The following is a 24,987-nucleotide window of genomic DNA, read 5'->3' as shown; positions in this document are numbered from 1 at the left end:
TACCCCGGTGGTGTAGTCAATTTGTAGTCTAACATAGTGGTTCCATAGACGGGTAACTGTTAATGTTTGGTTTGGAACAATGCCTAATGTTATGTTTCCACCATTTTTGTACCATAATGTCCTCTGTTGGTAGCTTCATTGGTCTGTCAGACTGACCCCCCCATAAATTTATGAGTGACGCATGTTTGCGCTCAGTAATTTGATTATGTAAAGGTCCGATTTATGTAGCTGGCACACAGCCCCTAATGCCAATTATTCTACGACCAATCTGATGGATGGTTTAGTTCCCTGCAAGCCTCCATTAAGGCTGTACCCTTTCTTACGGCAAAGTACTGCCATGTGAACTGTGTTAACGGTGAACCGCAGATGATCTGTTGTGTTAAATACATCTGTGGGCACCTCCAATGAGTACTATATAGCAAGCATATATTAATACGATGCTTGCCATGTAGTCCCCTTGGATCAATACCTTAGTTGCAACAAAGGTTCCCATCTAGTAATGAATATAATGTACGAAAGTATTCAAATTAGTCAAATCGATGATAATGTGGCAACCACCATCTATTTTATGATAAGGATTTTTTGGACACGAATTCCTGTGATTCGTGTTGGATGTCCTCCATCACCTATTTTATTTGGGCACTGTAGTTCAGTATGCGCTTAGTTTGTTTCTTTTCCTGTAAGCATGAACATTCAGTTCGGTACATGCTGAACTGGAGGATAATGTAATGAATAATTCTAAGGTATACCCCTATACTTCTGAAATTTAAGTGTCGGTAGTAATAATTCTATGCATCCAGATAGATCTGTTATCTCCCACCAACCTCGTAAGGAGCCAAACCCACCTTCCTCCATGGTGCTAATAGTAGGTTTGTTATTATTTCGGCATCCTCCGTGGTCGTTGAGGTGCCGGTGTCTGTGATGAGGGTTAGCGCATTTCCCAGGAAGTAGTTTTTAAGATGTTCCTTAATGTGCCCCAGAGTTTCCCTCTATGTGAAGTTCTTTACCTGTTAAGATAAGATGCCTCCAAATTTTAATATTGGAGGTTGGGAGGTTCCAGGTTTGCATATAAGGCCAGTGCATCCTGGTGATCTAGTGTCTTTTTGTTTATAGTGCGGCCGATCCCATCCCGCTGTTAGGACTTAGAACTTTCTTTCGTTTCAATTCCCTGCCTTACCATGTTTTCAATTACACTGGTTGATACTGGGAACATTCAGGTTTTGCAGTTCCCTGATGGTAAGTGTCTTCCAATAGGTTTTCTGCACCCTATGTGTACTAGGGGTATGTTCTGCTCCCCTGTTCAAGTGCAGCCCAGAATTGACCCCCTATACTCCCCTCTGATGAGGGAGAACACTATGCAGCCCTACAAGATGTACTGCTGTAGGACTTACTAGCTGCCCCTCTGTGACTAGTCTCCATCTCATGGAGCCTGCCACTTACCTGCTCCAACAGCCGCTCCAGCTGGCTCCGATGTTCTCGGGCACCCAACCGGCTCCAATGCACATGGTCATTGGCCATCGCGGCTGCTCCTGAAGCCGCTACTCCTGAGGCCGCTCCTGCTCCAGTTCCTGCAGCCACTCCATCCGGCTCCAATGCTCACGGGCACTGGCCGTCGCGGCTGCTCCTGAGCCGCTCCTGCTCCAGCTCCTGCAGCCAGCCCAGGATTGACCCTCGGTGTTCCCCTCTGATGAGTGAGAAACTCTGTGCGGCCCTACACGAGGTACTGCTGTGGGGCTTACTATCTGCCCACTGTGGCTAGCCTCCATCTCCTGCCACTTTGGGGTATTTCCTCCAGCAGCCGTTCTAACTGGCTCTTATGCTCTCGGGCATAGGCCACTCCCGGCTGCTGTTGCCCCATCCTGCAGCCGCTCCAACCGGCCCCCATGCACACGGGCACTGGTCGCTCGCGGCTGCTCCTAAAGCCGCTCCAACCAGCCCCCATACGCACGGGCACTGGTCGCTCGCGGCTATTCAGAGGCGGACTCCTCGGAGTCAACTACTCTGTTTATGCTTACCTCTCCCGACCGGCCGGGGCCGGCGCGGGAGCGAAGTCGGGAGCGAAAGTCGGGCACAGCTGTTCCCATTACGGGAGATTAGCGTGCCTTTGCTGCTGCTGCCGGCTGCCCACAACTCCGCGGTTCTCCCCCGCCAGCTTTCCCGCAGCCTTCGTGGATCCGGTCCATGTCTCCAACTAAAAGGTAAGTGGAAGGAACGCAAAGTCTTCTTACCTGCTGTTCCCGGCTTTCAAATTTTGCCGCTAAGGGAACGTCGTTCCCCCTACTGTGACTCGGTGCAATGCGTGTAGCGATATGGCACGCATGCGTCCTGGCGGGGTTCTTCACGTAGTCACTCTGACTCCGAAGTAAAATAGTAAGATTAAACGAGAACTTACCAGTTCGAAGTTTGATCTGTATTTTATGAGGAGTAATGTTGAGGGAATACATGAAGAACTCGCCAGTACGCATGCGTGTCATTCTTCAAAGCAGCGGAGTGAATCACAGATACCTGTAATGACTTAAGCATAGTAAGATTAGAGAAAAGATACCAGTTGTGTTTATGATCAAGGGTGGGAACGGAGGGCATGTATTCCCTCAACGTTACTCCTCATAAAATACAGATCAAACTTCGAACTGGTAAGTTCTCGTTTAATCTTACTATTTTACTTCGGAGTCACGTGAGTGACTACATGAAGATTTCAAAGCTCTGTGATTCAAGCCGTGGAACGAGTCCATCTGGTGGAGTGAGATTTTAACCCAGTTAGTGTTTACACCAACTTTTGTCAATACTATGTTAGCCATTTAGCTGGCCTGGCCTGTTATTCTTTTATGAGGCTGTCTGTCGTTGATGAGAAGTTCCTCTTCTGTGCCACTGATGGTCTTGGTTTGTTCCATGTATATTTGTAGATGTCTCACAACACAGTCAATCATCTGTAGGGTAGGCTCTAAAATTTTTTTTTAATTTTAAGGCCTGCTGACCCCTGTCTGTTTAGTTCCCTAATTCCTGAATATAGAAGTGTAAGTTGCCAGGTGAACTGGTCAAGTTATCCAGCCTTAATTTGGTAGGGACTGAGTCCTTAGTGCCGTGACCTAAGCCATCAGCATGACAGTTTTGTAAAATGTCAAAACCTGTAATGACAGCGCTGTGGCTGGAGCCCAGTTCTTTAACAACATTAAGACGATGCTGATGTCCCATATTTGGGAATACCTGGTCTTTGGGGAATTCCCATAAAAAGTGTCCGTCATAAGCTGTTATTCCGTTCTCTTGCCATAGGTAAGTAGATGGGCCACTTCTGGCACAGTTGATGTCACTAATACTAAGCCCCTGTAGGTTAACAAAGCTTCCAAACAGGCTGGATGATGTATTATGGTTGCAACACATCTCCCATTAGTTCATGTATTTTAGACATTGTCTTTAGGTTGATTGTCTGTGGCCCGCTGTGATCATGTCCATTGCTCTGGCCGTCAGTCCCAGATGTAATAGCGGCGCTTTCAGACTCTATGATTTAAGCAATTTATATGTTCATGGCACGGGTGGTTTTCCCCATACTTCATCGCCTGTTTTGGATAGTGCTGCATGGTTCTAATCTCATTCCCAGTACCATCGAGAACCATGGTTGGGTAGGTCAGTCGGGTACTATTAAAACACCAGACGCAGAGTCTCGTAGTATTTCCCTTAGTACCCCCCCCTGATGAGGTTGCCAAATTGTGTTGGCCAGATTGTTACACAATGTAGATTCCCTTTCACCCATGTGGTTGATATGTGCTACCACCGTAGTGTTGTTAATTTATAATCTAATAACCTGTTTAATATATTCCAGAGTAACATGACTTTAGGCTATGAAAAACACCCAACATTTCCAGGTAGTTATGCCCAGTGTTAGTAATAATGATGCTCCTGTGTATTCCATCTTCCTCCACAGCTGGAGATGGAATTGGTAACACACCATCCTAGTGCATAGCATCCATATGTAGGACCATAGACTGGTTGCTGACAATGATAGGATTGGAGCAATGCCCAATGTTATCTTTCCACCATTTAGTTCCAATATGGCTTCTGTATGGCTTCATCATTCTATCAAAATGATCACCATTAATTTTAAGAGCTCATATTTTGGCCCTCTGTAAATCTTTATAATGTAAGGGTCTGAATTATGTGGCTGGAAACCATATGTTGACAATATTCTTGCTACCAGTCTGATGGATGGTTTATCCTCATGTCAATGATTTTGCTGTATGCCTCTATTAAGGTTGTCACCTCTGTTGGCAAAGTTACTGACATGAGGAACTGAGTTAATGGTGAACCCCAAATAATCCCTTAGAAGGCTTTAATTTTGATTTAATTGGATGGATAATGAATCCTAGCTTCCAAATGATTGTTAAGTGGCTGTTACCGTTTGTTCAGCCCGTCCTAAGTTTCCACACAGTTAGTATGTCATCCAAAGAAGCCATTACCATTGTGTGGCTGGTTGTCATATTTTGTAAATAACCTAGGTGCTAATGTAAACACATTAGGTAGTGCTCTATACTGCTAGAGCTGAGCCATCCAATTAGATAAAAATAACGTCCGTGGTCACCTGTTATGGGTACTGAAATAGTAAGCATCCTTTGAATCAATGCTTGCCATTTTCGTTCTTAAAACGAATATACTCAACAATAGAAAAGGTTTCTGTTCTTAAAACGAATATATCGTTTTATTTATTTATTTATTTATTTACTTATTTTTTTTTTTTTTTTTTTTTTTAAATATATGGTCCCTAGATAAGGGACATATCAGATATTTAAACTGATAAGAACAGATATTATGCTTGATCTTAGCCAAAAAGCCGAGATCTGATCTATGTTTGATGCGTCAAGCGCCATATCCTATTTTGTTAGGAAGGGGATGCGTAGATAATAATTCTTCCCTTGCAATGCAGCTAAAACCCCACCTGTTGCTGATGTCCAGTGTCTGTATCCCATATGACATATTTGGTAATTGGTGATTATGTCTGGATACGAGTAGATCGGCATCTGGTGTTCCATATCGTGTAGAAACATTAGCAAATACTATAGCCCAATATCCATTTGGTGTTCTCATCCAAATTCCTCTCTCGATATATCAGCTGGACTAGAAGATTATGTGTTGTAAAATTCTATTGTGTATCCCCGGATACTGTTTAAGATATGAGTGTCAAAAAGTTATTTATTCGATGTCTTCTCGCACCAACCTCCTTGCTTCCTTCTGGTTTTACTGTTTTCTTCTGGATCCCCGAGGCCGTGTGTTGTGGGTGTACACATCTTCCAGCATAGGGGCGATACCTTTGAGGATGATGTTTGGACGTTTAGATGAGCTCCAGTTTGGCTTCATTGTCCAACTCCTTGACCTTCTAGATAGGTCACCTCCAAATAAAAAGATTTTGCTAGGAGGTTTCGGGTTTACACAGGCCCGCGTCAATCCCGGTTGGATGTAACCAGATGCATAAATTGATTAGTTTAGTACATTCAGGGATTTACAATCCCCGGTGGCAAGTGACAGCTATGGTGTCAGCTAATGTTTGCCCCTGCAGTAGATAGAAAACATATGGTCTATGCTGGCTTCTAACCTGGTTTGTAGATCTTTCCCAGTTAGCTTTACTCACAGCTGTACTGCTGTTCCCCCTGAAACATAGACAGACATTCCCGTGTGACTTCCCAGATGGGAATGGAATTTGTCAGTAAATTTTTGGACTGCTAAATCCTTCAGTCACAACATAAGTATTCCTGTATTTCTATCAGGAAAGGACCAATAATGCACTCTATGTACTTTGTGACTTAGAAAAGGCATCACCTCATTGTTACAGCTCTTACATCTGTTTACCTGTCCAGGGTTTGCCCTAGACTTGACCCCAGCACTCTTCTGACAGAAGAGTCTACTGGGGAGAGAGAAGCATGATTATAGCCCTATAGAAAAGGTGCTGCTTCCTTCTCCCTGAGTGTCTTTTCCTCAAACACTTCCCTGTAATAGTAGAAGTGAAAATGCAGCCCTGTATAAGGTGCTGCTATGGGACTTACCCACTGGAGGATTTCTTCTTGGACCTGCATTGCTGCAAAACGGTATGTTCTCGCAGGTGCAGGCCCCGCAGTGCCAATGCGGTGCAGTGTACACGGCCACTGTGCCGCCTGTATCCCCGTTGGCCTGCGGTGCTCCAAAGCGCGGTGCAGTGCTCACAGCACTGAGCCGCCCGTACTGCCGTTAGCCTGTGGTGCTCCAACGCGGTTTAGTCCCTCGGGGCCGCTCGCAGCCGCAGGTCTGGTAGTTGTAAAAAACGCGGTGCAGTGCTTCCCGCACTGTGCCGCTCCTTCTCCACTTGGGCCTGGGGTGCTCCAACGCGGACCAGTCCTCTCGGGGAACTGGCCGCTCGCGACCCAAGCCCAGCGGCTCCAACGCGTACTCGGTGCTCTCGGGCACTGACCGCTTGCCGCTATTTTTAGTGCTGTGGAAAAACCCAGCACCTTCCAGCCCCTCGTCGGAATGACGGCTCCAGAATGCTCCAGCCCTGTCGGCGTCCTGCTGGAGCTGAGGTCGGCTCCGGCTCCCGTTTAAGGGAGATAGTGGTGCCCCCGGCCGTTGCTGGCTGCCTGCAGTTCTGCAGACTCTCCCCAGCCAGTTTTCATCAGCCTGCCTGTAAAAAAGGTAAGTCAAGAAACTAAGTTCTCCTACCTTACTTGTTGCAGGTTCAACCCTGCCGTTTGGGAGGAACGTCCTCCCCTCGTAATGACTTGTTCACAATGCGTGTAGCGATAATGACACACGAGCGTGCTGGCGGGTTCTTCATGTAGTCACTCACGTGACTCCGAAGTAAAATGTGAATTAATGGGCACATTAAAGGACTCAAGTTACCTGGGAAATTGACATTAGGTTTTCCACCTCATGTTATCTTTGTTGCCTGTGAGGTCCTTGACTGAAATTAGACACAAAAAGCTGGAGTAACTCAGCGGGTCAGGCAGCATCTCTGGAGGAAAGGAATAGGTGACGTTTTGGGTCGAGACCCTTCTTCAGGCTGAGGGCCAGGGGAGAGGGCTATGAGAGATATTAAAAGGTACAAAGAAACAAGGAAATGAAAGTTATGCAAAGGGACAAATCAAAGCCAGCAATGATGATCAAGAAAAGATGGAGCCCAAAATGGTCCATTGTTGGCTGTGGAGAAGGTGATAACGAGTGATACTAGTTTCATTCAAAAAACTAAGATGGATGACAGTGAAACTAGTACTGCGACTAGGGTGGGGGAGAGATGGAGAGAGAAGGGATGCAAGGGTTACTTGAAGTCAGAGAAATCAATAGTCACATCTCTGGGTTGTAAGCTGCCCAAGCAAAATGAACATTGACCTCTAACTTCAGATAGCCCTTGCTTTCTCTCTCCATCCCCTTCCCTTCCCCAGTTCGCCTGTTAATCCTGGCTAAATTGGAGCAGCTAGGACTTTAAAATAAGGTTAAGTTTCAGGGTTGCTGGGAGGTTTGGTCAATTTGGAATTGCTCTCTGCAGAGCTGGGACAAGCTGCAAAGAAGTGCCAGAGTGTCTGGAGCTTAGATACAATTTGCAAGCAAAGAATAGGAAGATCTGCAAACCCTGTCAATTTGGTGCAAAATGCATCGAATGGATTGGATGGCTGAAAACCAGACATACACCTTGTAAATAGTTGTTAATAATGTTGCAGAGTTTGACTTTGCCGACTGTTGATTGGATGAGGTGTTGAGCCTTGTCTGGGTTTTCTGTAAATCAGGGTAAATGTTTCTAAGTTGGCTTCCTCTCGAAGTCCGTTTTGAATACAATGTATTGAGCTGTTGTATTATTGGGTCAGGGGAATGCCTGTTATGTATGGGGTTAATCGATATCTGTAATTGGGTTATTGAGAGACCACCCTCATGTGGTTCGGCCCCTTGAGGTCCCGGGACATATAAAAGTCCGTGATCATGAGGCTCAGCGTCGATCTTCTGGAAGAACGCTTGGGACTGCAGAAACCTCTGGAGTGTCTTTGTCTGAGCGAGGCCTAGAGGGCTTGAACAGGCAGACACGAGGATCTAACCCGCTGGTGGGATAAGTATAGTAGTTGATCTGTAACGTGCTTTTGGTAAAATAAAATGTAGTTGTTTCAAGTGCTTGATTCAGTGTTTTTACTGAAACTAGACTGGGGGGAAGCTTAGAAACGAGCAATTATCAAGATTTACAGCTGTTTCCAGATAACTTGTGGTGCTAAGTAAATACTCCCACTAGTCTTACTGTCTCCGATTACATTCTATCTTTGTCCCGTCCACTCCCCTGACATCAGTCTGAAGAAGGATCTCCACCTGAAACGTTGCCCATTCCTTCTCTCCAAAGATGCTGCCTCACCCGCTGAGTTACTCCAGCATTTTGTGTCTACCTTTGATATAAACCAGCATCTGCAGTTCTTTCTTACACAAGCAAAATATGAGGTGCTGTCATAACAGGTCAATGGCCGATACTACCTCACTGGCTCTGCTCTGGACTTCTAGATAATAGGAACACACATCAGGCTGCTGTTTGACAACTGTAGCTCAATGTCCAGCACTGTGGTCCTCTCCAAACTCATCACCATGCTCCAAGTACTGGGTCTCTGTACCTCCCTCTGCAACTGGAATCAAACAAGGGGAGGTGATGGGCGTATGCATGTGGGAGAATAAATTACACGGGTAAAGAGGACTAAAGAGAGGGGGAACGCCTCTGCTCCGATTACTCCAATTGAAGCTGGTGTGGCCCGATAGGCTGAATGGCCTAATTCTATCTCATTACAAATGCCTCTATTAATTCACTCAAGTTGATTCCCATCACTGAGCGTCAGTTCAGTTTAGTTTATTGTCACGTGTACCGAGGTACAGTGAAAAGCTTTTGTTGTGTGCTAACTAGTCAGTGGAAGGACTATAGGGAGGTTTCACGGCAGTCGGGTCACGACCCATGACCCGTACTGTTGCTACGCTACTCCAAATGGATTACACGCGATGAACAGCAGGTAGGCACTTACCATTGTTTCCAGCGTAGCGGGCACATTAAAACCCGCTGAAATTGTCCATTTTTGCGCTGTAAATAATTATGGAAATCGGGATAAGCGTGTGAGACATTTAGCATACTTCAGAATTCCAAAAGTGTGGAGAAATGACGGTAGATAGAAGCGAGAGCATACGGGGACAACCACTGCCAGAGTGCTTGGTGAACATTGGCCGTTTGCTCCCTGCATTTCATCAAGTAAGGCATTATTTGTGTTTTTTCTTGATTCCTTTGGCATCTAAAAAGTTTCAGAAGTGATAAATCTGGCTGTAATTTTTTTAATCTCCCATGGTTCTCGTGGGTTTTTACATACAAAATGAAAACACATCTGAAGAAAAATTTACAGCCAGATTGATCTGAGAATTTTTAGATACCAAAGGAATCAAGAAAAAACACAAATAATGCCTTACTTGATGAAATGCAGTGAGCAAACGCGATAATTCCCAATATCTTCAATGTTTACCAAGCACTTTAGCTGCTGTAGTCCCTTCAGTTCTCGCTTCTCTATACCTTCATTTCGCTTCACGTTTGGAATTCTAAAGTTGGGTACATGTCTCTCACACTTACCCCGACTCCCACAATTTTTTTCAGCGCATAAATTCAACATTTTGGCGGTTTTTAACAGGTAGGAAAGTACGCGTTTCTAGCATTAATAACATATACCGGAAGTGACGGATGTCTTCCAGTTGGATTTAAAGCTCCGTGCGTCGAGCCCTATGACCCAGTGACCTTCCGTGCAACCCCCCTATACATGATTCCAGCAGATATTGTAGTGAGGATTATTAATTTTCCAAACTGATATCAAAGCCTGGATCATTCGTCCACAGACGTAAATTTCAATTACAGCAGTTTGGAAATTAAATTCTATTATAAATAAAAGAACTACTGAGCCCGCATGCAAGAGGTGCTGTGTTTTGCCACCATTTTCAAAGTCCATGCTCCAGTCTTATGAGTGGTGCCTGTTCCAATGTATCTCTCAGTAAAGAGATGATTTTACTTCGGAGTCACGTGAGTGACTACGTGAAGAACCCGCTTCCAACGCATGCGTGCCATATCGCTACAGCGCATTGCACGAGTCAACAGAAGGGTGGAGGACATCCCCCAGTAACGGGAGAAGGAAAAAAGGACCAGCAAAAGGCAGGTAAGGACTCTGCATTTTTATTCACAGAAAAATGGACAGAGTGAAAAGGAAACGGTCTGCAAAAAAGCTGCCCGAGAAACGCGTTGTAAACGTGGATGAAGGGCAGAGACAGCAGCCGTCGGCTCTAGAGGCCTCGGTAGAGGAATCAGCTGTGCCAGAAATCATTCTGGCACCGACGAAACTTACTCACCGGCCGGGAGGCAAAGTTCAAACGAAAACGCACCATCTAGCAGAGCCCGACTTGGAGCAGCAGCGGGCGACCAGCCCGTATCAATATCGGACCAGGGCTGAACGGGTGCGGCAGACGGAACAAACCCGCTATGAGTGGCTGCATACGGAGCAGCCAGGAGAAACAGCTGACCGGGAACAGACGTGGACCGACAGTCAGGACCGGTGTGGCCAGCGGCGGGACGAGGAAAGCCCGCAAACCAGCACCCGTGAGTACCGGGAACGGGAACAGGAACAGCTGGGATACAAAGAGCAGCACACTGCTGAAAGGCTGCAGGAATGGGAGCAGCCAAAAATAGCAAGTGCAGCTCACCGTCTAAAGGAGCTGCTGGAGGAGCTCCTTCACAGTGGCAGTCCCATGAATGTGGAGACTAGCCACAGTGGGCAGACAAGCCCCATATGGGTACCCCGTGAGGGACCCCCTGAAATCTCGACCTCTTCGGAGGAGAGTGGGCAGGACCCTGATGGGCCAGACCCTGATCACACAGCTTCCCATGATCCTGAATCTGCAGAAAAACATACACTGCTGGACATGGTGGCTGATTACTTCAAACCAAGTCAAACAGGGGCAGACTTGGATTCCAGGATGGCAGCCAGTATTAACTACATGTCTGGCCATCAACTCCAACAACAAATATTCACAGAGACACTGGCCAGACATCTGCCACCTGGTAACTGTGATGTATTACAAATCCCCAGTGTCAACCAATGCATTTGGAAGCATATGGGGAAGGAAATCAGGAACCATGATCTCAAAATCCAGAAAGCCTTAAAGGGGCTTACGGCAGGGATCACAGCTTACATCCGCACCCTGGACAAAACAGAGCAAACTAAAGGCCACCAAGACGCACTAGCCCTGTTCTGTAATGTACAATATGAGCTGAATAGCATGCGGAGGGCGGCTATTCAGCCAGCACTGGATCCTAAATATGCAACAATTTGCAAACAAAGAGCCGTTAAAACCCCAACCCTTTTGTTTGGGGAAGCCAAGACACTGGGGCTCATCAAAACCAGCGCAAAGGCTTATTTTGGATCACGGTACCAGCCACATGGAAGACCGAAAAGTGTGGCTTATATCAGTGGCAGTGCCAGAACCCAATATAACCCGCAGCAGCCTTCTTTTAGGGTATGGCCAGGGACGGCCACCCTGGAAGATGCGGAAGCCTAAACCTCCAGTACAACCACGAACACGAATAAAAACAAAACCCCCTTTTTTCAAAACAAAGAAAATAATACAACCACCAATAACCATGGAGGTAGGTGGGTGTGGTTCTTTTGTAAAAAAGGTCCCACGACGGTGGGAGGGAGGTTGCAATACTACAGTGACGAATGGTGTAAAATCACTACAGACTCGTATGTTCTAAGCAGTATTCAGGGTTATCTGATAGAATTTACTCATCCCAATAACCCCCCAGTACAACATACACCAGAAAGGCATTTCGTCCTTACAAAAACCGAACAATCTAAAGCCCACATGGAGCTACAACGATTGTATACAAAAGGTGTGATTGAGCATACTACTCATGAACAATTAAAATTTGTATCAAACATATTTATTAAAAATAAAAAAGATGGGGGTTGCAGGATTATCATTGACCTTTCAACCCTAAACACATTCGTTCAATATGTTCATTTTAAGATGGATACCTTTATCACTGCTAAAGAATTAGTATCAGCTGGTTTCTATATGACAAGCATTGACTTAAAAGATGCATACTATACAGTACCCATCAAAGGGGAACACAGACGGTAGTTAAGTGTAAATTGATACCAGAAACGAATATGGATTATCTAGGATTCACCATTAACACGGTCAATATGTTAGTAACTTTACCAATAAATAAAGCCGCAGCCCTACAGGAGGATTGCAGCGAGCTTCTTAACACCAACAGACCCTCCATTAGACGGGTAGGCCGGATAATTGGGAAGATTGTGGCTACATTCCCGGCCACACATTTTGGGCCATTACATTATCAAAATTTGCAAAGAGCAAAAATTAGAGCACTCAAATTTAACAAAGGTCATTTTGATAGACCTATGGAGCTGCCTACGGAAGCTATAATTGAACTACAGTGGTGGGAACATAGCATTAGGTATTGCTCAAACCCCATCATTATTGACAACTCGTCTATGGTATTACAAAATGGTGTATCCAAAGAAACATTTGGATATCGGCAACATAAAGGTAAGCTAAATTCAGTGGCAGACACCAGGTCACGCAAATTTAATGAAAACACGGAATGGATGTTAAATAAAATGTATTTGCTGAAATTACAGCAAAATATGGTAGACCAGATATTGATATTTTTGCGTCCAGGTTGAATCACCAATTACCAAGGTATGTGTCCTGGGAACCAGACCCTGGGGCAGAAGCTACAGATGCTTTCTCACTGCATTGGGGGAAATGGCGTTTTTTTTTATGCTTTTCCCCCATTCTGCATCATCAATCGGGTACAAAGGAAAATTCAACAATATTCGGCATCTGGGATTCTCATAGTACCTGATTGGCCTACTCAACCGTGGTATTCGGTCATACAGGGGATGGTGTTAGAACCATGTTCCATTATTGGACATAGCCCGAATTTATTAATTCATCCAGTAACTGGAGGGGGGCAGTCACCCATGCCATAAGACTATGGATTTGTTGATTTGTAGAGTCTGAAAGACCGACTACACGGCATGGGGCTGTCAGACAGGACGATGAATCTCATCACATCCGCACAAAGACTGTCAACACGGAAGCAGTACCTCGGACACATCAAGAAATGGGGCATATACTGCTTTGACAACAACCTAGACCAAAGGGCCAAGAATATTCTGGCCGTATTGGAATTCTTAACAAATCTCCATTATGATAAACGATTGGGCTACAGTGCCATCAATAGTGCCAGAAGTGCACTCTCCAATTACCTATCACAAGGAACGGAGCGGCACACGGTGGGAACGCACCCCCTGGTAACAAAACTTATGAGGGGCATATTCAATGCAAATTCCCCTAAAACCAGGTACTCCAAAATCTGGGATGTGGGTGTCGTTTTAAACATGCTGAGGAGCTGGTAGCCCATAAACAGCATTATCACTGCAGAAACTGACCATGAAGATGGTTATGCTCATGGCGTTAGTTACTGCACAACGAGTCCAGTCATTAAGCAAACTGAGCCTGGACTCCTTGATCATCTCACGAGAGAAACTGGTGTTTGTCATACATGAGTTAATAAAACAAACAGACCAGGTTCATCGGGTCAAGTGATTGAATTTATGGCATATCCATATGACGAACGTCTGTGTATAGCAAGACATATCCAATTATACATGGAATATACTAAGAGCATTCGAGGTCAGGAAATGGCTTTGTTAATTTCTTACAAGAAACCGCACAAAAGGGTCACGACCCAAACTATCTCAAGGTGGCTCAAATGTGTCCTAAAGATGGCAGGAATAAACACTAATGGTTTTAAATCTCATTCCACCAGGGCTGCAGCAAAATCCGCAGCAAAAATTCTGAGGTACCCACGGACCAAATCCTCAGAATAGCAGGATGGTCATCCGAAAGGACTTTCCAAAGGTTTTATAATAAACCAGTTTTTTGGAGCCATCATCATTTTCGGAAAGCATTTTACGTTCAATATTATAATTTGCCCGAAGGGTTACAGGGCTATGATTTCAATTAATAAATGTATTTTCTCGTTATATCACACAAGTCTTTGTATAAGTGTGTCTAAAATTGCTAATGATACTCTCTCCCGATACCCAAGGCAGTTGTGAAGCATGGACTCGTTCCACGGCATGAGGTCACAGAGCTTTGAAATCTTCACGTAGTCACTCACGTGACTCCGAAGTAAAATAGTAAGATTAAACGAGAACTTACCAGTTTGAAGTTTGATCTGTATTTTATGAGGAGGAACGTTGAGGGAATACGTGCCCTCCGCTCCCACCCTCCTATGATCATATCAAAACTGGTATCTCTTTGATAATCTTACTATGTTAGGTCATTATAGTTTCTGTGACCTCACACCGCTGCTTTGAAGAATGGCACGCATGCGTTGGAAGCGGGTTCATCACGTATTCCCTCAACGTTCCTCCTCATAAAATACAGATCAAACTTCAAACTGGTAAGTTCTCGTTTAATCTTACTATTATATTCCAATAAGTGGAAACTTGCTATGCTCAAATTTTCTACTGTTTCAATTTATTGAAATGCTTTGCAGAATTATGGAACGGCAGATGCTGGTTTTCAAATAAGACAAAAAATAGCGGAGTATCTCAGCGGGTCAGGCAGCATCTCTGGAGAACGGGTTGGTGACGTTTTGGGGTGGTGCCTGTCTGAAGAAGGGTCTCGGCCAGAAACCCTGCTTATCCATGTTCTTCAGAGATGCTGCCTGACCTGCTGAGTTACTCCAGCACTTTGGTGTTTTTACTGAAACACTTTCTTAGCTGTGAGGAAGTTTGGACAGTTGAAGGCCTAGAAAGAGTTGACATCAGTGGGGTTTCTTTCGTTAACACGGAGCAGTGACATTTAGAAATGATCAAGAGATTTACAGCTGTTTCCAGATAACTTGTGGTGCTAAGTAAATACTGAGGGGTTGGCTGAATCAGGTAGATTAGGAAGATTAATGAGGAGTTAGTCCGTAGCCAAGACACGGAGTGTGGCCGGGATACCTACTGCACCCTGCTGGTCATTAATAGAATTACAAGGGCTGTTCCAGACTCAGACAGGCATTTAAATAGGAATTAAATACTATCATAAATAATTCTAATGCTAGAAGCCGTTATCACTACAGGATGTAAAACTATCAGATTGTTTGTATTTTAATTATTATTTTTCAACCAAAGCTACAAAACACAGGCTTATTGTTGTAGGCTGTTGTTTCAATAGCATTGAGGATTTATTAACGCTTCTGCAGATTAATTTTCATGTTACTGCAATTCTGTCACAAAGTCTGGAGTAGAAATCAGTCCAATTCCTGGAATGCCAGTGCTGACCCCTGGATCTCACCTTGACCTTGTTGGGAGGTCCTGTTCTTAACTGCAGACTTCAGCGGTCAAAAATGATTATTACAGAAACGAGGAACTGCAGGTGCTGGTTTACAAAAGAAGATACAGAGTCCTGGATTAACACAGTGGATCAGGCTGCATCTCTGTTCAAGTTCATGCACCGATTGGTACAGTGAAATTTGAGTTACCATACAGCCATATGAATAAAAAGAATACAATACACAATTGAATTTAACATAAACATCCACCACAGCGGAATCAATGTTTCTCACTGTGATGGAAGGCAACAAAGTTCAGCCATCATCCTCTTTGTTCACCCGTGGTCGGGGCCTAGAACCCTCCACAGTCGCCGCTACGGACGGCCTGATGTATAGGCCTTCTCGCCGGGATGATTGAAACTCTGGCGTCGGAACGGAACGGAACACACAATGCAGCTTGGAGTTTCTGAATCGGCCGCTTCTTACCAGAGACCGCGGCTTCCGAAGTCCACAGGCCGAGCTGGGTGGAGCACCAACATTGGCGATCCTCGGCAAAAGATCCTAGGTCTCCACGATTTTAAAGTCAGTGCCACGCCACGGCTAGAAGCTCCGCAGACCACAGCTCCACAGTGTTAAAGTCAGCAGGCCCCACCGGACAGAGTATCAACACTTCCAACATCCTTGACAGGATCCCAGGCTCCTCGATGGTAATTCAGCGCTGAGCCTGCTGCTGAAGCTCTGGGCCGGTCTCCGGTAGGAAAGGCCGCACCGATCCAGTTGGTAGGCCTCGAGGGGGGGAAAGGTGCGACATGGAGAAAAGACACATCTCGGTCCAGGTAAGTGACTGAAAAACGTTTTACCCCTATCCCCCCCCACCACCCCCCACATAAGACATACTGAGAAGCATTAAAACATACATTTAGACGCACTAAAAATAACAAAAAAGGCGAAAGGACTGACAAGCTGTTGACGAGGCAGGCACTGCGCAGGTGCCACCAGATGGATGAACATCCATAGGCGATGTTTCGGGTCGAGACCCTTCTTCAGAATGATTGTGGGGGAGGAGGGAAGAGATTTGGAAGGGAGGATAGGAAGGACAAAGACAATGAATAATGCGTTGCCTAGTTACTAGCAGTTTCAGCATTCCATGTCATCCTTAAAGAGCACCTTAAAGAGGCCTTTAATTAATTTCTTATGAAGTATTAATGGTTCATGTGTAAAGTATTAATTATTAAGTAATAACTATTAACACAGGAAGAAGCTGTGTTTACTGAGTGTGGAAAATTAAGAACCGCTTTAGTAAAACAGATGAGTAATTCTTTAGCGAGAAATGTCAGGCTAATGTATGATCAGGATAAAGGTGACTAAGTCTAACAGCGTTTGAGATCAGATCTGGATATTTGATAGTAAATTTTAAAATCAATGTGACCCCATTCAGATAGAGCAACCACTGCAAGAACATGCTCACACTCAAAGTGGGAAACTATTCATCCATTTGCCTTTTAAAATTGATAGGTTCATTTTTCGGACCTGCACCGAGTCCTGAAGTCCTCAAGGTTACAGGAATTGAACCAGATCTTGCAGAGAGCCAGCACCAGCTTGATAGGCCGAATAACTGTCCTGTGATGCCATCTTCAGTGATCTTGGAGCTGAAGGGGAACAGTGTTTAAGTGTTTAAGTGCCGCACTCTGTCACACCTGGTCTCAGGATAAACCCTGAGCTAGATCACTTTTATTGAGCGCACACAATAACCTCCATCTTAACACCAAAAAAACAAAGGAGATAGTGGTGGACTTCAGGAGGGGGAGGAGGAGGACTCAAGCAACGCCGATCACCATTAAGGGCACTGAGGTGGAGGTGGTCGCTAATCACAGGTACCTTGGGGTGCAGCTTGACAGTGAGCTGAACTGGAAGTGTCATATGGAGGCGGTGTACAGGAAGGGACAAAGCCGACTGTATTTTTTAAGGAGGCTGAGGTCATTTAATATCTGCCAACCCCTACTGTGCAGTGTCTACCATTCAGTGGTGGCCAGTGCTCTGTTTTTTGCTGTGGCCTGTTGGGGAGATGGCGCCCGTATAGCGGATAAAAACAGACTGGACAAACTAATCAGGAAGGCCGGCTCAGTGGTCGGAGCTGAGCAACGAACGGTCCAGCAGGTGGCAGAGGCCAGAACTCTAAATAAACTAGGTTCTATAATGACAAACCCCACTCACCCACTCCATGCACTGAAGGTGATCAAGAGCAGCATCTTCAGTCAGAGGCTGATTGTACCAATGTGCAAAACGGAGAGATACAGGAAGTCCTGTTTACCAGCTGCTATAAGACTTTATAATGAGCATAAATAACTGCACTTTTTTTAAATTAACTGTATTTTAACTTGTATTTTAACGTATTTTAACTTGTTATGTATGGAAGCCTTTTGAGGAAATGTGTGTGTGTTATGTTTGTCTTGAAGCTGTCGTGGCACTGTAATTTCCTGAAAAGGATTATTAAAGGAATAATCTAATCTAATCTAATCAATGGAGGGAAATCTTTGATCCATTCCTCTCCACAGATGCTGCCGGACCCATTGAGTTCCTCCAGCGCTTTGGTTTTTGCTCAAACAGCCAGCACCTGAATTCTCCTGTTTCTCCTGCTTCATTCAGTGTTGTTCCTTGTTATTTTGACATTGGTCGAAGTGTTATGCCCCTGTCCCACTTAGGAAACCTGAACGGAAACCTCTGGAGACTTTGCGCCCCACCCAAGGTTTCCGTGCGGTTCCCGGAGGTTTTTGTAAGTCTCCCTACCTGCTTCCACTACCTGCAACCTCCGGCAACCACCTGCAACCTCCGGGAACCACACGGAAACCTTGGGTGGGCGCAAAGTCTCCAGAGGTTTCCGTTCAGGTTCCCTAAGTGGGGCAGGGGCATAAAACTATACCCTGCGTAAATGTCCCCTGTTCATTGCACCAGTGATAGACACAACATGCTGGATTAACCTAGCAAGCCAGGCAGTATCTCTGAACAAAAAGGATGGGTGACGTTTCGGGTCGGAACCCTTCTTCCCAAAGAAGAACTAAGGGGGCGGCACAGTGGCGTAGCATAAGAGCTGCTGCCTTACAGCGCTAGAGATGCGGATTTGAACCGGACTGCGAGCACTTGTCTGTACGGAGGTTGTGTGTTCTCCCCGTGACCGCATGGGTTTTCTCAGAGATCTTCGGTTTCCTTCCACACTCCAAAGACGTGCAGGATCGAAGGTTAATTCGCTCGGTATGAATGTAAATTGTCCCTAGTGTGTGTCACTGGTTGGTGCGGACTCAGCGGGCCAAAGGGCCTGTTTCCCTGCTGTATCTCTTAACTAAATCAGACTAAACTGTGGACGACAGATGGCACAATGGGCTAAGTGTTCGGCTGGCAACCGGAAGGTAGCTGGTTCGAATCCCGCTTGGAGTGCATACTGTCGTTGTGTCCTTGGGCAAGACACTTCACCCACCTTTGCCTGTGTGTGTCCTTGGGCAAGACACTTCACCCACCTTTGCCTGTGTGTGAATGTAATTATGTGAAGCACTTTGGGGTCAATGCAAGTTGACTAAAAATGTGCTATATAAATAAAAGAAAAAAAAATGAAAAAACTAAACAGCCCCCCCCCCCCACCCCCTTCATTTGACCAGTACTGCCTTTCAAATTTTAACTATTTTTTCCTCAGATTTTCTCTTTGCCTCAAATTTCCTCCATCTTCCCTCACAGTTCCATCTCACGTCACCTGCCCCCATATCTCCTGATATTTCCTTACAAATGAAGAGAAAGCCATTACGTCTATCCAGTCCGTGCCAGTCACAGAGCTAAACCATTCATTCACCCACTAATTTTCCTTGTAATCTACCCTCTCCCCCCCCCCCCCCCGTACACCTCATCAACCCTCCAGATTCCACCACTCACGGAAATATTGCAACCTTCATGTGGTCCGCCCTGTTTCGACTAATGCAATCAACTCGACGTGCTCGCACAGAAGGTCAAATAGAACAAGTTGTCCTACAACTTTAGGCTGTGCACGCCACACAAAAGAAGAAGAAGTAGCAGAAGAAGAAGAAGGACATTGGTCTAAGGTGAAGGGGAAGAGATTTAATAGGAATCTGTGGGGTAGCTTTTTCACACAAGGGGTGGTGGGTGTATGGAACAAGCTGCCAGAGGAGATAGTTGAGGCTGGGACTATCCCAGCGTTTAAGAAACAGTTAGACAGGTTTAGAGGGATATGAACCAAATACAGGCATGTGGGACTAGTGTAGCTGGGACATATTGGCCAGTGTGGGCAGGTTGGGCTGAAGGGCCTGTTTCCATGCTATATCACTCTATGTCCCTATAACATCACTTGGTCCAGCCAACCCTGCAATGCTGGACTCTACATTTTTAACAACATTATACTTGAATTGTGCAAAATGGCGTCAGAAACATGGCAACTCTGGTGTACTGTCTCAGTGTAAGCTACTGTTTCCATACATTTGTACCGTACTATGATAGTATTTATGTATAGTTATGTTTTTACTGAACTGTATGCACAAAATGAATTTCACTGTACCTTGGTACATGTGATAATAAAGTAAACTTGACATTAAAGGGAACTGGATCCTTCAAAAATCTAAAATCAATTCTCTCACATACATCAGTTTACTTCACTGAATTCTTCTGCTCACATTACCTTTATATACCTTGATATTCAAGTGAAATTGAAATGCATCACCTGTGCTGCATAAAGGAATGCAACACTTCAGGAAATGCTGCAGAAAATAACCTCTTCTATTGAACCTGATGTGGGATATAATACTGAACCGTATGAGATTGTGTAACAAACGAGGATTTTAATGTGTGCTGTCACAACATTGGGCAGCAATAACAGCGCGCTGATCCACAATGATGGTGATATTACAGGGGCTGAAATCAGAGCGTTGAAAATATTACAGCATGTCGATGAATGATGGCGGGAATATTATAGTGTGCTGATGAACAGCGACAGAGATATTACAGTGAAATCCTGCATCACTAATCACAGTGATTGGGGATATTACAGTGTGGTGATCAACAGTGATTGGGGATATTACAGTGTGGTGATCAACAGTGATTGGGGATATTACAGTGTGCTGACACCAACAGCAATGGAGATACTAAAGTATGCAGAAACAACCGTGATGGAAATATTACAGTACTCTGCCACATCAGTTCGCTGATACACTGATTTTATTGTGCGAGACAAAACAATATTAACAGAGATAGTGATATTATCTAATTCACTGAGCATACAAGATGATGGTTCTCACATGCAACACAGCGATGTGAATGTTAATGTATGCTGACTCACTGTGCTGGGGAAATTACAGGGTAGTAACACTCAGTGATGATACAATGATGTGCTGAAACACACTGATGAAGATTTTACAGTGAACAACAAGGAGTTAGTTGCCACAAGAAAAATGGAAATATTACAAATATAGGTTGAAGGTGAAGGGAAAATTTAATAGGAATCTGAGGGTTTTTTTTTCACACAATGGATACTGGGTGTATGGAACAAGCTTCCAGAGGAAGTAGATGGGGCAGGGACTATCACAACATTTAAGAAACTGTTAGACTGGTACATGGATAGGACAGGTTTGGAGGGATATCGACCAAATATGGGCAGGTGGGACTTGTGTAGCTGGGACATGTTGGCCAGTGTGGGCAAGTTAGGCTGAAGGGCCTGTTTCCACACTTTTTCACCCTATGACTCTAACATTGTGTTGAAAATAGTACTGGAGGTGTTATAGCAATCAAGATATTACAGTGTGCTGGTCCAATATGATACACATAATGCAAGCATCTACAATAATAGTTATCAGTGAACTGACACCATATAGTGCTGCTGCTCAGATTTGAGGATATTTACAAGTTCTTAAACAAAAGTAAAGGAGATATAATAGTTTGATAAAAAACAATAATGGGAAAAAAAACAGAACTCTGACATCTGATGGGGATATTAGTGTAGTGACAGACATGAAGATAGGTCTGACAAGTGGTATGGATATCAGTATGTTAGCACAACTGTGATGGGATGTTACATTGTGCAACTATGAAAGCAGTATTCCAGCATGCTGAGACAATATGATGATGGATATATTACAATGAATCACCGTATATTTGGAGATATAACAAATACAAATGGGAATGTTACAGTATGATGGAACAATAATGATTGAGATGTTTAAAGTATAGTGAAATCCAGTGAAGGATTTATCACCATTAGATGCCAAGACAAGAGTGATGGAAATATTGGAACTTTGTAAAATAAGAGCATCAGTAGGCCATTCAGCCCTTTGAGCCTGGTCTAGTATTCAATATGATTACAGCTGGCCACCCACTTCACTTTCCTCTCACCATTGCCTTCTAAACATTTGGCATGAAGCTTCTCTATCACCTTCTTGAATGAGTTTAATGGCTTGGTCTCCATTGTCTTCTGTGGTAAAGTATTCCACAGGTTCACTACCTTCTGGGAGAACAAATTTCTCCTGATCTTGATTCAAATTGGCATTCCCCAAACCCTGAGGCTATGACCTGCCTGTCCCGCTGAGTTACTCCAGCATTTTGTGTCTATCCTGAAGCTATGACCTCTGTTTCTGCACTCGTATGACCTTTGGCAACCTCCTCCTTCTGTCTCATTGACTTTGTCTTGTTTACGGTTTAGTAATTTCTAAGAATATTTTCTCATTCCTCTGTGCTTCAGTGCTTAACTGACTCAATCTCTCCACGTATGTTAGTTGTTCCATCCCAGGAGTCAGTCCAGTTAGCCGTTACTGCACCTTGATTCTCTCAATGGCAAGAACATCTGGCTTCAGGGAAGGAGACCAGGATTGTATATAATACCTTCAGATGAGATCTCCCAAGGCCCAGTAGAATTGTAAGGAGACTTCCTTGATCCTGCACTCATATCATCTTGCAATGAAGGCCAATGTAGCTTTTACTTTCCCAGTTGTTTGCTGCAATATTGCGGGGATATTGCGGTGAACACTTGCTTTCAGCAGCTGCTGGAGAAATACACCCAGCTCTCATTGTACTTTCCTTTGCCAATTCATCACCATTCAATAATACTGTAGAGATCCATAACATTCATAAGTTCAAAGGTTATAGCAGCAGAATTAGGCCATTTGGCCCATCAAGTCTACCACCAATCAATCATTGCTGGCAGTATCTCTCTCTCTCTCTCTCAACCCAATTCTCCTCCTCATAACCTCTGACACCCTCACCCTCTGTCAATCTCCATTACACAGCATGAAAGCAAGACCTTTGGCCCATCTTGTCTATGCCAACCAAAATGCCTATTTAACCTAGTCCAATTTGCCTGAGTTTGGCCCAGATCCATCCAAATCTATCCTGATCATTTACCTGTCTAAATACCTTCTAAAAGTTGTAATTGTGCCCACCTCTACCATTTCTGCTGGCAGCTCATTCCATATACCCACTATCCTCTGTGTGAAATAGTTGCCCATCAGGTAGTCTAGAAATCTCACCTTAAACCTACGATCTGTAGTTTTAGACTCCCCCACCCCATGGAAAAGAAACTGTGACCATTCACCTTATCGATGCCCCTGATAATTGTGTACACATCGACCTCCGACTTTCCAGGGAAAATGGCTCCTGCTCTTATAACTTTAGACGGCTTTCTTCACTGTCTATTATAGCACCAATTTTGCTGTCGTCTGCAAATGTACAAATCTATCTTCCTGCTTTTGGAACTAATGTGGATAACTTCCAGATTCCCCATTGAACTGCATCTCCCTTGCATTTTCCCACTGACTCAACATGTCTAGATCACAATGGGGCCACTCAGCTCACATTAAAGTCCACACCCACCACCCCCCCCCCCCCCCCCCCCCCCCCCCCCCCCCGCAGTCTTTTCAGCATTGCCTACATAATTAGAGATATGACAGTGTGCTGCAAGAATAATGGTGAGAACAATGATGAAGCCATCGTGCGGTGAAATCACAGCAGTGAAGGAGACTTAGCAGTGCGCTGAAACACATTGATGGATAGTTCGCACTGAGCTTCCAGAACATTTATGAGCATATAAGTGTGCTGAAACAACAGCAGTGGGGATATTGCGGTGTGATGCTCCAATACAGGAGGGGATATTACAGAGTGCTGCACAACAGAGAGGAATATTACAATGATCGCTGCAAAAAGTAATGGAGATAGTAAAACACAATAATGAAGGAATCATCTTCAGCTGCCAAAGGGGAAGCACAGTGATGGATATATTAAAGGGAGCTTTCACACATTTAAAGTGATATAGAAATGTGCCAAAACAATAGTAATGGAGATATTACAGTATAGTGATCTGGCAATGGTGGAAATATCACATTAACCTTCAACTAAGTTGATGGGATATTAAAGTTCTCATTGAATAGAAATGTAGCTGGCCCACACTGCTGAGGCTGTTACGTAGCACTGGTGATCATCAGCATCGGCGGTCACTCGAAATATCCTCTCCTTAGGGTATGATGTTATAGTGAACTTGCACAACATTTTGTGTGCAGAAGGATGGATGGAGACTCCACTACATTGATGTAAATATTATAGTCAACTACCACAACCATGATTGAGATATAAGATTCTGAAATAGCAGCAATAAAGATACAACATTGAGTTTTCATATCAGGGTTGGAGATATAAGATTCTGAAATAACAGCAATAACAGTAACAACATCGAGCTGGAGATATAATTGTGCAGAGAACAATTCTGGGGAAGTGACGCTATGCAGCACAAGAGGTGGATATCACACTGTGTAGATACAAGGATTTGCATTTGCTGGTTTACAATAGAAGACGCGGACTATTGGAATAACCCAGTGGGTCAGGCACACCTCTGGAGAACAGACTGAAGAAGGGCCCCGACCTGAAATGTCACCTATCCGTGTTCTCCGGAGATGCTGCGTGACCCGTTTTGTTATTGCAGCACTTTGTGTCTTTTTGAGACCACCCAATGTTCTGGCACGCAGCAATGGGACATTACAATGTGCAGCTACATAGTGATTAGGCTGTTGAATGGGCTGCCTCCACAGTGATTGTGATATTACAGTGTTCTGACACACACTAATGGGGATATTTCAGTGTTCAGACACATAGCTGCGGAGAGGGGGCAGGGCGGGTGGAATACAACTGTGAGCAGCCATGACATAAGACATATGAAGGCAGATACTGTAAATCTCCCGAGCCAGGTCAAATATATCCAAAGGCACTGTGGAAAGCCAGGGAAGAAATTGCAGGAGCCCTAGCTGAGATATATGAATCATTGTTAAACAAGTGATGTCCAGAAGACTGGAGGGTGGCTAATGACAAGTCTCTATTGCAGAAGAGCTGCAAAAAATACATTTGTGAGCTATAGACTAGTGAGCCTAATATTTGTGGTAGGAAGTTACTGGAGAGGTTTCTGAGGGATAAGATGCACATCCATTTGGACAGGCAGGAGTTGATTAGGGATAGTCAGTATGATTCTGTGCACACAAGATCATGTCTCATGAATTTATTGAGTTTTTTGAAGAAGTAACCAAGAAGGTTGATGAGGGCAGGGCCATAGATGTTGTCTATATGGACTTCAGCAAGGCATTTGGTATGGTTCTGCATGA

General features: G+C 44.5%; 1 pseudogene; it reads right to left on the bottom strand.

Moving 5' to 3' along the window:
• Positions 1–4,725: 4,725 nt before the first annotated feature.
• Positions 4,726–4,834, bottom strand: LOC116966593 (annotated as a pseudogene).
• Positions 4,835–24,987: the final 20,153 nt, after the last annotated feature.

This window comes from Amblyraja radiata, chromosome 37, assembly GCF_010909765.2.
Source record: "Amblyraja radiata isolate CabotCenter1 chromosome 37, sAmbRad1.1.pri, whole genome shotgun sequence".
NCBI classification, from domain to species: domain Eukaryota; kingdom Metazoa; phylum Chordata; class Chondrichthyes; order Rajiformes; family Rajidae; genus Amblyraja; species Amblyraja radiata.
The sequence above is the reverse complement of the archived record's forward strand: the minus strand, read 5'-3'. Positions and strand labels throughout refer to the sequence as shown.